Genomic DNA, 13,139 nt, shown 5'->3' with positions numbered 1-13,139 from the left:
GATTCATGAAAGTTGACTTCTACTGTTTGCTCCGACTGCCTCTGAGAGGTTAATCAATCAGGAGAGGCATGAGAAGACGAGGGACCGCACCCTCCGAGCCTCGCCGAGGTGACGACTCCATCTCGCTGATAATTGCACAGTTTAACCGGCGGGGCATGTTCTGGATAATTGGAAGCGCTCGCCTGCTAAACGGCGGCGGCTAAGCAGCGAGGTAATTCTTGCAATGTATTCTTCAAGGTGTAATCACTTTCATCTCATTTTCTGAGGTTAGCTCGTCGGCTTGTTGTTCTCACCGAGGATCGTGTAAACACAAATGAATGCGCCTCGGGCCAAAACTGGGATGACATATTGGTTTATCTTGTGCAGATCTGAGTCCTGCTGGGATTATCTTGTTTGTCGGCTCCAGCTTTGATACCAGTAAGTCATTAAAAACCACAAATTCTCGAAGTCACACTTTATTTATCCCCAAGAAAATTCATTGAGCATGCATGGTGCTACTGCAGACGTCAGAAGGCAAATTCAGGTCAGCCAAGCACGAGACGGCGAACAGTAAAGTGTGTTTTACAAGTCACATCTAGTAACTCTGCAGTCGTTTCAGGGTTTTATTGGCTTCAACAGTGATGGAGCAACTCAATTACCAGAATAAATGTCGGACATGTTTGTTTCTGCAAACAAAACAGATGTTGAAACTATTTACAAATGTACGACTTCACGTTTCTCAAGGCTCAGTTTTAAGTTTTGGCTTAAAATAGTTGGTTTCATCACCTGTCGCCGTGTCTGGAGACGACCCAACATCTTGTTAACATGTAGTTTATTGTGGCGCTGACCAACTCATTTTTGGGTTTTGAGTCTGGGGGTGGTGCAGTTGATCTTTCTGCAAACCTAATCAAGTCTTTGTGCCTGAACCCAACCACCAGTCGACTGTTCGGCCACCTTAATGAAAGTCTGAGGGTCATAATACGTCTGATATTAGACCTGTCAAACCAGATGCTGCATATTGATTAATATATTATAATTTGAAGCTTAATTCCACCGACCAAGCTGCTGTATCTGACGGGTTCGGAGTGAGAACGTGTTGGATTTTCCTGCAGTCTTCTACCCGCCTTCCCTCAGTAACTGTGTAGCAGAAACATTCTCCCAGTCAGTCTTAAATTTCTGGTGTATTGTGATGACTTTCCTTCAACCTGCCCTCATTTACTGACTGCACAGAGTTTTCTGAGAACTCCCAGAGGAGTCTGAACTTGTTGCATTAGGTGTGTGTAGGTGGAGAGAGCGGCAGCACAATGATAAAAAAAACAGGAATATATTTTCTGTCGAGGCAAAACTACATAAAAGTCTAACCTGTCAGCTTCTGCACTACTTCCTGCTCTTTAAATTGTCTCTCTGGGTCTCAGATTCCTGTTTTTGACCTCATGAAGACGAACGGCAGCGTTGCCAAACTGAACGTTTAACACCATCTTAATCTACAACAGTTCTGTATTTCCAACCCTCTGTAAATGTTTACTGACGTGCTCTGTCGCATCAGTTCGACATATTGGTTATTTAGCTCTTATTATGTCAACTCAAATGACCTCACATCTCATCTATCCATCTATCAATCCAGCTGGAACCGTTTTATCTCCACTTGCCAACCAGAGGCGGCACATCGAATGACTCGCGTGGTGTCAAAATAACAAACAGAGAGCTGATTTCTTTCTATATAACACACTCTCCTTATCTCTCACAAGATGGAAGCTGAATCGATCTGTCAACTCAATCACCTCCAGCAGTCTGACATCCAGATGCTGGAGGACTAACAGCAGGCCGGACATGTTGGTGCCACTGCAGATCTGTCAGAGGCATCAATGGCCTCTCATACGTCGAGCTGAAGACCAATTAAATCAGCAAGATGTTTCTGTTTGAATAAAATAATCCCACTACAAATCGTACTTATAAAGCTCAGTTACTCACAATCATCACAAGCATTCAATCAAAACCAGCACATGTGTTTAAATCTGGTCAAACCAGAGACAAAGATGATGTTGTGTCATCTCCAGTTAAACTTTATAAAGATGCGACAGTCACATATTAATTCCTGATGTTGAACTGTGGTATCCGACCGAGAGCTGAGACCAGACGTGATGCTTTCAGGAGCTCCTGCAGATCCATGGACGCCCCACTCGGCTCATTATTCTTTCACAGCTTCACCTTTTCTCCGTTCCGTACAGCCAGCGGTGCCAAAACCACCAACAACTGCCGGCGCTGCCCACACATCGACAGGACCGTTCTCTGCTCTGGCCTCTCATGCCTCTCATCGCCTACAGATATTATTTGCCAGCTGGGTGACTGCCGTTTTAAATAAAGGTAATTGTGGTTTTGATCCCGGGCTGTTAACATTTCGAGCTGCCTCTGGCTATCGCAGTAATAAACCTAATTGTCCCTGCTGTGGAAATTTGGCAAAAATCAGACCCCTTTAATTATATCAAATGTTTAGTCACCGCGTGTGTGTGAAGTGAGAACAATCTGCTGCCTTCCAGAGAGTCGGGCCGGATCAATGGAGTCTGGCAGCATCACCTCTCTCTCCCCTCACCTCTGGACGAACTTCTGGACCCGTCCTACTCCAACGCTCTCGGTCACCGGTGGCTTTAAAAAGACAGAGAGCTACATTTATGTCCCTGCTCAGAAATGACAAGCAGATGGCCCACTGTTGATCTATCATGGCTCTGAAGCTCTTACTGCTGTCAGCCCGTCTCCAGTTAGCTGTGATGAAGAGGAGATATGGGCCCATTGCAGATCCTGTAGTCTAACAGCACCTTGATGTAAATTCCCCACGTATGAGTGAGTCAGGCAGTTTGGGACGGGCCGTTATGGCTGTTGGTATTGACAGGTCGGGAATTTATAGGCCGATGGGTATTGGACCAAACGGTGGACAAAGACAAGAGAGGAGGAACAGATTCTGGATCGACACAGTGACACACACGGTCGGGATATCTGGAAAATAAGAAGAGCCTCAAACTCAGAAACACACCGAGGATCTTCTGAGACGAAACGCAAGTTTAAATAAACGCCTGAAATTTAGTTCAGGGAACAAATGTTTTCATCTTTTACTCCAACATAAATGTTATGTTGACATTTTTTGCCTTCAGTTTTAATCAGTAATGTTTATTTCACATGTAAAAAATAAATAAATAAATAAATTGCTCCATTAAATAAAAAAAGGTCCAGATTGTCTGGATGCAGTTTGTTAAATGTGAATGTGTTCTGGTTTCTCTCCTCCTCTCTGACAGGAGGCTGAATATCTCCGGGTTGAGGCCGTCCAACATTTTCTGACATTTTAAAGACTGAACAACAATTTATCAACAATGAAAATAATCATTACCTCAAACGTTTGTCTTCACATGACAGTGGGGTTTTTTACAGTCCTAAACTATTAACTCACATTAGTTTCTATTCATGTGGTCATCAGTATTAATATTCATTTTCCAGTTGCAGCTGTGTTCGTCTTCTCTCCGCCTGAATTAAATTTAAACTTTATCTTCTCATTTCAGATCTAAACTTTTACGCCTCAGTGTGTCAGTGTTCCTCGGTGGTGTTGAACGCAACATGTCGATGCCTTTTTTCAAGGTGTTGTATTGAAATAACGTCATGAGTTTCTATTACATTCCTAAATCTGCTCCCATGAAACTACAGACCCATTTGTGAGTCTCAGTTCAATTTTCAGGTTGAGCTGCACGTTACAATCAAAAACTCACACTGCAGTCATTTAGATGGATATTGATCGATTCATGATTAGTGGGAATGATCATGATTTTTATTTAAATCCTGTCTGAAGCCAACAAACACGTCAGGAAGAGAAGGTCAGTCTCTGCAGCTCTACAGTTACAAACTGCAGCTTCTTGCAATTTGGATAATGTCTTAATTAATTGATTAATTGTACCGTCAGGACTTCAGCGCTGTTAGGACAGAAAATGCACAGCGGCACAAATTTCCGTGTCAAAGATCACTAAATTAGCATCTGATAGCAGACTTACTTCATCTCTGTGAGTCAGTCCATCATAATGAGCCCATTTTCTTTTGCCTGTGTGGGCACGTAAGTTATATTTTTAATTAATTATGACATAAAATATTTAAATTTATTCTCACATGGAAAAATGTTTGACTTCTGGCTTAATTAAACTGAAATGCTGACATATTTTCACTCACAAAAGACGATCTTTATATCAACGTACTTGTCAAAATGTCTCAGAAAATATTTAATCTTCTCGATACTGTTTGTAATTAACACACATCACCAAGAAGAAGTCACTTGCCAACAACTGCTTTGTTATGATTATTGTGCAAAATGACAAATTAAAAACTTGAGACGTCTAGAAAAAAGACACCACTCCAAATGAACTCCTCGCAAATATGAAGAACTCAGAGAGCGAGAGTGAGCTCGGCAGCTGAGTCACGTGAAAGATAAAGAGACATGTAGGAGGTATGTGGAGGCAGACAGGTTCGACTGAGCAGAAGGGGAAGAAAAGGAAGAGGAAGAAGAAGAGGGGAGGTAGACGAGAAGAAGTGCAGTCCAACGGAGACACAACCTGACAGGACGAGACTCGCTCGGGGGAGAGAGGCCTTTCCTTCGCTCTCCTCCCTCCCTCTGGACGGCTCCCCTCGGATTAATAACAAGCAGCGAGCCGAAGGAGTAAAAGCCTCCATCACTGAAAAACAGATGGCACTTTGAATTGAAGATAATTTAGCTGTTATTATATTGTGCCATCGATAAACTACAGAAGAAAAAAAAGCAGCTAATGGTGAATAATTGGCCTGTGAAGGAAGAGCAAAGAATACTAATGAGGCAATTTTCTGTGTTTCTGCAGGAGACCTCGCTGCTCTCTGAGTGTGTTCGTAGACAAAATGAACTGCTCGAGTGGCTCCGTTCACTTTGGAAGACTTTGTATTTCCATAAACGTGATGTCAGCCGCCGTAAACGTGTCACCCTCTCTTACAAAATGATCGCTCGAATCAAAGTGGAGCCCATTACAGGTTACAGGAGGATTTACGGGCCGTTTTAAGACCTTTGCTTACAGGACTGTTAGGGCATTAATGAGCAGTGCATCTGTGTTTATGAAATATTGACTTATGAATTTAAAGTGGACGCCCGCTAAGAACATGCCACATAAAACCTTCTGACACGATGCCAACGTTTTCCACTGACAACAAATACAGGGAGCAGCCATGGATCACATTATCAGACGATATGAAAGAGGAACATCAGGTCATATCATCATCTAACGTCAGGTCATCTTCTTCTTCACCCACTCAGAGAAAGATTAACACCCTGTTCTCTGTAAACGTCCGTCTGTTTCAGATCTGTGCATTCCCTCCAGATTATCTCTGAAATCAGAGTACACAGCAACATCCCGATTTTAAATAATAATCAGTTAATAATTCTCTCAACCCGTTCCACAGAATAAACAGATGAGCTCAAACAACACTGTGTTTCTGCTCTGCTCAGATTTAGACACATGAAGATGATGAGCGTCACAGTTTGACCACAAGAGTGGACGGAAATGTCCACCGGTGTCCTTAAAAACATCCAGCGGTGTGACTTGAACTGTGGCCGCCGTTTGGCAGCGATGTCAGCTGGTAGTAACACCATCACCTCCACCTCCTGATGAGAAAATCACACAGCAGGTTTGTGGTTTACAGAAACATTACCTGCTAACATTACATCCTGGATCCTCCTCCAGACTATAAAATGTCACTTGCTGTTCCTGTTTACCAGAGCGACATCTTTAAATCACTGCTTTTATCAAACCAACAGTCCAAAATCGAAAGACTCCCCACTCACTGTCACAAATGACAAAAGAAAGCAAGTAAATCGTCACATTTAAGAAGCTGGAACCGGTAAAAGTCTGACATTTCAGCTCAAGGAGGAACGATGGAGATGCAATCTGAACTCATGAACGAGTGGCACGTAGAGACGCTCAGACACAACCAGCAGAACTCGCATCATCAAACCCCAGCCAGTGTGTTTGTGTGTGTGTGTGTGTGTGTGTGTGTGTGCATGTGTGTGTGCGTGTGTGCGTGTGTGTGTGTGTGTGTGTGTGTGTGTGTGTGTGTGTGTGTGTGTGTGTGTGCATGTGTGTGTGCGTGTGAGGCAGTGAAGCAGCTGCAGCTCGGCCCAGGGCTTCGTGTCTCTGTCCTCGTGGATATCGTTCATCCCTTCTTATCTCGCTCTCGTTCCTCGCCATCTTTCATTTTCTCTCCGGACGTCTCAGACGGGAGGATTGAGCGTGTGTGTCTCCGCCTGAGGAACATGCTTTCTACAGTGTGCACATGCTTATTTCACTCGCTGACACTCGCACACACACAACTCTTCATCATGACACGAATCAGCGGCTCGAGAGTCATTCAGAGAGCTGCCTCCACCTGTCAGTCAGTCCTCGCCGCGCCTCTCTGTCTGCACAGTCCCTCCTCTCAGATCATTATCATGTTTACAAGTCTGACACGCCTGCATGAGTCCAGATCTCACCGATGGGCGTAGCATGTGACTGACAGGTGGAGGCAGCTGTCCAATGCTTCCTGAATGAAAAAGGTGGAAAATGAAACAACACGATCCTAAAAAATAAATAAGTAAATTGCCGTCTGACCACCATGAAGACTTGAGCTCTGCTGACGGCAGCTTGTTCAGTCCTCAGAATAAGAAAACATCTCTGAGGAGAAGGAAAGAGTCAGGACACTTGAGGAGTGTGAAGTCGACAGCTGCCGTGCATTAAAATGTGTGAAACTGAATGTGACAACACTTTCAGCTGCATTTTAATTAATGTGCATTTGCATTATTACCATCTTAGACGCTCAGGTTACATAAAAGGTTTGCTTAAAAAGCCCCGACAGTGTATGGGCCTTCAAATCCTCACAGCACTGACTACAGCAGGAGATCAGAGGGTGAAGTGATTACAGGCGGCTGTCTGGAGGAGAAAACAGCAAACATCAGAGCTGCTAGTCTTCCACGAACAGAGATCACACGGACAATTGACAGTTCGGATTAGAGGCACTAAAGCAAGAACAAAGTCTCTAAAGCCTTTCTCTTTTTTTTAGGTGCTTATTTGTCTGGAGCAAGATGCAATTGAGTCAGAAAGTTACAGCAGCTGACGGAGCGTCTGACACGGAGATACAGTTTACATCATCCTGCAGGGGGCGGGGCATCAGAGGGAACGCCGCTGGGCTCGGCGCTCAGAGAGGAAATACTGCAGACGGGTCATTTCATCGAGTCCTGACCTGATGTGAGAGCACGATACACAAGGTGATGATGCTCAGTGATTCAAAACTCTTTCCAAAGTCATGTAGACACAAAAATTAGCCTAGAGGCCTGTTAGCCTGCTTCAAGACTATTAGCATGTTGTTAGCATGGCAGCCTGTTAGCTGTTTAGCTTGTTTTTAGCCTTGTTAGCATGTGCACCTTCTAGCAAAACTACAATGTTTTCATTTCTAGTAGGTTTAAGCTTAGGCTTAAATAAAAATAAAATTAACTGCAAACACATAATTACATTCACTCACTGTAACAATCAGCAGTGGAGTACTGGTGTTTGTTTACAGTGCGCACACACACACACACACACACACACACACACACACACACCGATCAGTCGTCGCTGTGTGTAAACCTGCTGCTGTGGGACAGATGAGGCCAATTTGTCTGCTGGGATCTAACAGCAGGAGCTGTCACTCAAATAAATACAGACAACACACACACACACACACACGCCCAGGTCATATCAAGTTGTTCAGCATTAACAGGCATTATAAAACTTAACTGTCATCTCTGACAGACGCTGAGATAAGAGCTGAAAAATGTGTGTGTGTGTGTGTGTGTGTGTTTGTGTGTATCTTTTCATATTATTGCCGTCGTCTATATTCTGATATCGGTACTCTGTATTTTCCGGCTGCACTCTTTGTTTGTCTGTTCTCTGTTAAGACTCTCTTCTCCTCCTCAGGGTTTTCTGCAGACGGCGACCCAGCAGAGGCACAAGGTTCAGTCAAAGAAATGTCAGATCTGATCCATATGCTTCTCTCACCTTCTTGATGATGTCACTCTGTCTTGTTTCCACTTCAAGGATTTTTAAACCTACATATTTTCTCCTCTGGTTGTAGCTGAGCTGTTTTAACTATTCATCTTCAGTAGATCATATATTTCTCAGTGCTCCAGTGTCCTCCGTTCATATTTAACATATTTAAAGATAGGATCTCACTGAAAAACACCTAAAATAATAATATAATAAACGGCTGTAACCTGCGTGAGAAGGTCAGCAGGAGACAAAAAATCAATACAGAAATCTAAAACACCAAAGCATGTCTTTTTAAATACATTAAAAAAAATGGTTTCTGAGGTTTCAATGCTGTTTTTATAAAAAAAAAAAAAAAAAACTAATGACTTCATCCATTCATCCATAACCCCCTCAGACAAAACTTTAAATGAACCAGACTGAGTTAAATGACATATGGCAAACATGAAAAACAAATTAAATCAGACTTCTCTTCTGGTCCTCGAGGGTTCAGCACATCGAATACCAAAGACGGCACTAACAAAGACAACCGGGAGAAAACACAAATGAGAGAAACGTGGAGAGCAAGAAGAAAAGAAAACAAACAGGCGGAAAATCAAAAGACGCAGAGAAAGACGGAGAACAACCAAACGAAAATGAAAATCTATCGAGACCACAGGAGGATGTTTTGAGAAACGAGCCGGGAATGTAAAGAGAGGAATAAAGTGAAAATGAAGAACATGACATTCCTCTGCCGACTCCCGAGCCGAGTCATTTCTCCTCTAATTAGACAGTAATTGAGCTGAGCCGGACACAATCATAATAAGACAATTAGCCTAATTTGTTTGAATTGAAAAGCCAATTAAAGAATAAAGTGAGCAGTGTAGGAAAGTTCATGAGATTATATCCGTCTAACGAGCGAGCGGGTCGCAGCGTCGAGGCTGAGGGCAAACAAACAGCAGCGAACGGGACGTCTTCACAGGAAATACAGCTGATACGTGTTAAAGGGATTAGAGCTGCTGGAGAAACAGCTTTCTGTCTTAGCCTTTTGTTGAAAACTCCAGGCATGTAATCCGAACGGATTGGTTTGACAGATGGTTTCAGTGAGATTCTTCCTTCGGAGGCTGAAGTGTTGCGTATCTGCCTGAGTGGATGAAGAGCTGCTCCTATCTGGATAAACAGCTCCTCTATTGTGACAAAGGAATCTGAGCGGTGAAAAGAAACCGCAAGAAAAACAGTCGACAGTCGCTGCTGATGGGAGCTGCTTCACACAGCAGGCGGACGGATGAGGACGGAGGGAGCAGATTTCATTTCACTTCTGATTTCATTTTAGTTTTAAACTATTTTAGTTTAGCTGCTTACTTTTAGTCAACAGGACCGTCACCAGTGTTACGAGCTCAGATTTCCTCTACGCAGATGATACAAGATGCAGTCTGACAGCCGTCGAGAAAGAATCAAAGTCAAATCAAAGTGCTTGTTATATAAATCACTCTTTACATGTTTTTATCGACTAATGTCAAATCAGTTTCCACAAACACTTGTTCCCTGTAAGGTTTATAAGCGAATCTCAGGGTACAAAATGTTCCTGTATCAGGAAATTATGGTGTTGACAGAACTGACATTGTAAATTAAAACCTGCAGTGACACAAATCTGTATGAAGTATGAAACTGATCAGAATAATCAGATTTACATAACCAGCTGTTCTGTTTCCATCTAACTGTTCAGTAGATGTGACGCAAGCTTTTAAAAATGTCACAGAGAGATAAAGGAATAACATCAGAAGCTTTCCATGGAGCAGTGAGGACAGAATCACCTGTGCTGTCAGAAGGTGGAGGTATATCTACATCAGCATGGCTGTAATCAACAGGAGAGCATGAGGAGGAATTAATCTGACAAGAAGATCCCCGATGACCTCCGGACTGAGCTGCTTCTGCATCCTCGTCTCATAGACACCAGATCAAACATGTGAGTGAAAACAAAATGTTGGATTTAAAAACTCGTTGACGGAAAAACGACCAGCCTGATGTGTTTCTGTCAGATCAGCTGACAGCAAACAACTGCAAGTGAGCTGCTCTTGAACCTCTGCCATGCCACACACACACGCACACACACACACACACACACGCACGCACACACACACACTCGAGGCAGGGTGTGAATCCCTCTCTCATTACCCATAATCCACTACAGCTCGGGCTGTCACTGCCGTCTCTCTGAGGACCGAGGATCATGGGAGCTCTGAGAAAAGGTCAGGTCGAGAGAGAAACCAGCTGGACACACACACACACACACACACCCACACACACACACACACACCCACACACACACACACACACACAAGCTGTCATCTAACCAACCTTGCACCAAGATGTATTGATCACAGTCTCCCCCCCTCCTCCTTTTTTCCCCACTCTTCTCTCCCTCACTCTCTCCGTCTCCTCTCCATTTTCCTCCCCACTCTCCCTCTGTCGCTCCCCCTCTCTCCTTCCTCTCTCTCCCCCCTCCTCCATCTTTAATATCCCTCCCTCGTCCTGTATCTGACCTTCTATCCCCCTCTTTCTGTATTTAGAAAGCATGAACCTCCACTCTAATTTAATTTCAGGCACCTCAGACCGAGGCCACTTGAACCAACATCCTTAAACACGTTATTTATTTCTGAAAGGGAAAATGAAAAAAAGTCGAGGTTGGCTCGATGAACATTTCTCAGCGCGTAGAGGAAGTTTGGGAGAGCGTCATCACATTCTGGGGAATATCAACTTCATCTGTAACGTATTTCTGTCTATAACTAAACATCAGGCGTCTCAGTTCTGTGTGTTTTGCTTGATGGTACTGAGGGACGAGATGAGACCAGCCGGCGAGCAGGACATGGAATTAGCTGACGTTTGTGTCGTGCGGAGCAAAGAGCAGCAGGTTTTACACCTCGTTCACATGGATCAGACAAGCAGAAGTGTGTCCAGCTGTCTGCCGGGGACTCAACCTGATGACCTTTAAAAGATTGAAGATCCTTTGTGTTGTGAAAGTGGAGATCTGCTCTCCAAAGACATTAAAAACCAAATTACTGGTTGGATTCATCAGTGCTAATTAGAAATGAGTAATATCTGTTGGCAGCCTGCTGACAGTGACATCAAATAAGCTCCAGTAGCTCCTTCCTGCCAAACAGGAAGTCACCGCTAATGTTTCCAAACTGTGTCAAACAAAAACAGCCACAGAAGAAGAGATGAGTGGACGAAACTGCGACGTCAAAGGTCCGAACTCGAACAAACGCTGGCTGGAGACGTCTCAGCAGAGTCTGTGTTGACAGAAGCAGATCTTCTGAGACACAACATTTGGTTTTTCCCAACGCTTCCCGAGCCTGAACCTGAGCGGACCGGACTGCACTGTCACAACATGAGACTGAACATAAAGAAGCATAAAGTTGCAATATATACAGATTCATCTGCGCCGCACAGAGATGACACACAACCAGACAAAAGAGTCGAGCGTGTGCGTGAGTCATGTTTGCTTTCAACATTTTTCCTCTCAGCCTGACTTTAATCAACGCCATTTTCTCCGCACACTTCAAGTCGTGATGCTAATGAGGGACTGCAAGGTTTTTTATTTATATCCGTGACAAAAGGTTCAGAAGTCAACAGTCTGTTGTTTCCTGAGTGGCTGCTGGAACACGAGCTGCTAACCAGCGTGATCTGCACTTAACAGGAGTCAGGATGAGATTATCAATTTAATGAGTTTTCTGCATGTTAGAAATAAGGCGCCGTCACAGACACACGTGCAGCCGGAGGGAATTGATTTTTTTTTACACTTTTAACACTACAAATATGATTTTCAGCATTAAATACTGTGAAGAAGTCTGCAGATATTCATCCTGATAACACTTTTCCCTCAGTTCATATTACTTTCACACACTTTGAACAGCTGCATGTGATCCGAACAGACAGACGGGAGCCGGATGCAGAGATGGAGATGTGGCTCGCCTCGTGTCCTGACTTCAGGGAGACGTCCGAGTTTTTGAAGTTCCAGTTGGAAACACAAACACAATGACAGTGACGGACGCTGATGAGACTTCTGGAGCAAAATAACCAATTAACTCCTGAACTAAACTGAGCTGATTAAAGTGAAGGTGTTCGCCAGGACGACCATGTCTGACAGCGTGGTCATCTGTTATCTGTGACCTCACCGACATTAACTCGATAAATGGATGAACAGCTTTCAAAATGAAACCACATGAAGAGTTTCAGCCTCAGAGAGATCTGTGAAAGGTCTGTGGCTGCCATCATTACAGTGTTAGTCTGAGAGAGAGACAACATTACAGCAATGATTCCTGCAGAGAAGACCTCAAGTCTCTCTGGAGTCACACAGATGTTGATCCGGATGCTTTAACCTCAGCCCTCTGGCCTCCTGCTGATGCGTCTCATGTTGCTGATGTTACAGCGGAACAAAAACACATGATGTCAGGCAGCTTTGTAATGAAAGCTCCAATAACCTGCCTCCGCTCCGGGCTGTACAATCAGCACTTTAAGTGAAAAATCATGCAGGAAACTGAGGCGAAGTGTGTCAACGCACTCGCTGCGTCGATACCTGTTAACACGAGCCACTCGGAGACGTCCGACGTGCTCTGGTTTCCCGCTGTGGAGGAGATTTGTTCAGGTGGCTGAATATTGACGGAGCGATCGCACATGATACAACAACAACACATGTCATGTACAGGATGTGTTACCGATCACTGAACAGGCGGGAAAACTGAGGAGCTCTACAGAAATCCATGTTCACTGTCAGCAAACAAAGACTCTGAGCACATTCAAATATAACATACAACAATATTTCTCTTGATTCCTCAGTTATCTTGTTATTTTCCTGCTTGTTCTTCATCAAGTGTCATCAAACATCAGCGTCTCCGTCAGTGACAGCAACAAAATCTTCACCCTCGTCTCCACATGCACATCTTCACCAGCATCGTCTTCATCACAACAGATATATTAAACATGCATTAATGATCATCACTGTCAGCGTTACTGTCTCAGTCATCATCTTAATCACAACAGGGATCTCCAGCTTCAGCACGCACATAATCAGCAGCAGCATCAACTTCACGTTCATCAGCATCATTATCAATCTCACTTATATCTATTATC

The 13,139-nt window shown here is 43.8% G+C and overlaps 1 protein-coding gene across 4 annotated transcripts in view; it reads right to left on the bottom strand.

Moving 5' to 3' along the window:
- grid1b (glutamate receptor, ionotropic, delta 1b) overlaps positions 1-13,139 on the bottom strand; it is a 402,507-nt gene that overhangs the window by 374,507 nt on the left and 14,861 nt on the right. The window lies entirely within an intron of this gene.

This window comes from Acanthopagrus latus, chromosome 20 (assembly GCF_904848185.1).
Source record: "Acanthopagrus latus isolate v.2019 chromosome 20, fAcaLat1.1, whole genome shotgun sequence".
NCBI classification, from domain to species: domain Eukaryota; kingdom Metazoa; phylum Chordata; class Actinopteri; order Spariformes; family Sparidae; genus Acanthopagrus; species Acanthopagrus latus.
This window is presented reverse-complemented; position numbering and strand designations above follow the sequence as displayed.